This window comes from Penaeus monodon, chromosome 16 (assembly GCF_015228065.2).
Source record: "Penaeus monodon isolate SGIC_2016 chromosome 16, NSTDA_Pmon_1, whole genome shotgun sequence".
Taxonomy (NCBI): Eukaryota; Metazoa; Arthropoda; class Malacostraca; order Decapoda; family Penaeidae; genus Penaeus; species Penaeus monodon.
The window spans coordinates 29,396,780-29,399,279 of NC_051401.1; positions in this window are offsets into that span (position 1 = coordinate 29,396,780).

The window sequence follows — 2,500 nt, forward strand, 5'->3', positions numbered from 1 at the left end:
CACATACACACATATACGCGCGTGTGGTGTGTGTGTTTGTGTGTGTATACACACACACACACACACACACACACACACATACACACACACACACACACACACACACACACACACACACACACACACACATATTTATATATATATATATATATATATATATATATATATATATATGTATATATATATATATGAATACATATGTGTACACACACACACACACACACACACACACACACACACACACACACACACACACACACACACACACACACACACACACACACACACACGCATACGTACGCTCACATACACATAGCATGGAGCGCCTAACACTTCGACCCAAAAAATGAAATTTATAGCCACACATCCCACATGGAAAGAGCTTCTTGAATTTTGCGATCTCTCCATTGCATCATATCCAGAACGAGTCATTGTCTAACCAGAAAAGGGAGCGAAATGCAATTAATATATTCCGTTGACAGTTGTTGCTTCCGTGTGACAAACTGACAGCTGGGTCGAGCAGCGCAGATGGAGAGGTGTTACATGTTGCAGCAAAAATAGCGTTAGTAGTAGGGAAATGCAGTGCTTAAACTGCATCTATGGCATTTTGGCAAAAAGAGGCAGACAAGGTCACGGGTGGAAGGGTGTGGCCTGTCATAGGCTGGACTAGTCAGCTCTTAGCGTTAAGTTGGGTAAGTTGTCATTTGGAGGACGTGCCTCTGGCGTATCTCATATTTCTAGGTGAAAAAATATTGCTTTTTATTCACACTTAAATCCCAATGTGGTAGGTGTTTGCATTTTCCAAAACAAAGAAAAAGATACCTTAAAATCTTACACTTATTTCCTTATGTTACTTTCGACATTTTACTAGTGATATCAAAATATCAGTTTCGTGATACAGTCCTCCCTGACTTTCAGGTGAAATAAAGGCTTGATTACTGTCTGCCTTGTTCCCATTAGAAAATCTAAAGAGCTTGGGACCGAATCTTGATTTAGGGTGTTTTCTTTTAGGCAATGGTGGTGGACTTCTGTAATCATCTCTGTATTTTCGGTCCGTGAATAATGCTCTTTTTAATATATTATAAAAAATTTAACTTTCACATTAAATTTCAACACAAAGGTAAGGAATTACAATTACCAATTAGCTTGGAATGGTATTCGCCTCTGTCAAATAAAACGTAAGACCCCCCCCCCCACATACAAAGAAATCAAAAGAAAAATAAATAAATAAATAACCACACCGCATGCAAAACTGTTTAAACGTCTTGACAGGACAGATTCGAATAAGGTGGTGTCGAAATGATGCACTAGTGAAGCTCTTTATTAGAATAACAACATACGTTTTGCCGATACCCAGATGCCCTTCATATCACCAATGTTTTGTGTCTGAATCAAATGTCGCTTTGCACTCTGAATGTACTTATTAAGTTGCAATTTTTAATGACTATCAAAAGGAAAGATAGGAATGTTGTTGTCCTTGCACTAGATACTGGTCTTATGTATGCAACATATACTGTAATAATTATATTGCTAATAATGGAAATACTAATAACAGCGTTAATAATGATTATGATGACGATGATAAAATTAACAATAACAGCAACAATAATAATGATCTTCTTATTAAGATTTGTTGTTATTATTCCCATTATCATTAGTATTTTTATCATTATCATTATTGTTTTTATTATTATTGTTATTATTATTATTATTATTATTATTATTATTATTATTATTATTATTATTATTATTATTATTACTATTACCACTATTATTACTATTATTAATACTATCACTACAATCACTACTATCACTACTATTACTACTATTACTACTATTACTACCATTACTACCATTACTACCATTACTACTATTACTACTATTACTAATACTACTAATACTACTATATTATTTTTACTATAGTTATTGTTGCTCTTGTTATCATTATCATTTTTATTATCATTATCATCATTGCTTTTATCATTATCATCATCATTATTATTATCATTATCATTATCATTATTATTATTACTATTATTATTATTATTATAGTTGTTATTACTATTATTATTATTATTATTATTATTATTATTATTATTATTATTATTATTACTACTACTACTACTACTACTACTTTTTCTACTGCTACTACTTTATTATTATTACTATAATTGTTGTTATTTTTATCATTATAGTTATTATTAACATTGTTAAAGCCATTACTATTTTTTGTTCTTAATTATTATTATCATTACTGTTACTATTATCACTAATACTATTACCATCATCATTAATGATTTTATTACTGTTATTATCATCATAATGATAAGAGTAATACCAATAATGCTGATGGTGATAATGATATTGATAATGATGATGACAATAACATCGACAATATTGATAATAGTGATAATGATGATAATGATAATAATGGTAATAATAACAATAATAATAATTAGAACAACAAGGACAATAACAATAATATTAATAAAAATAATAG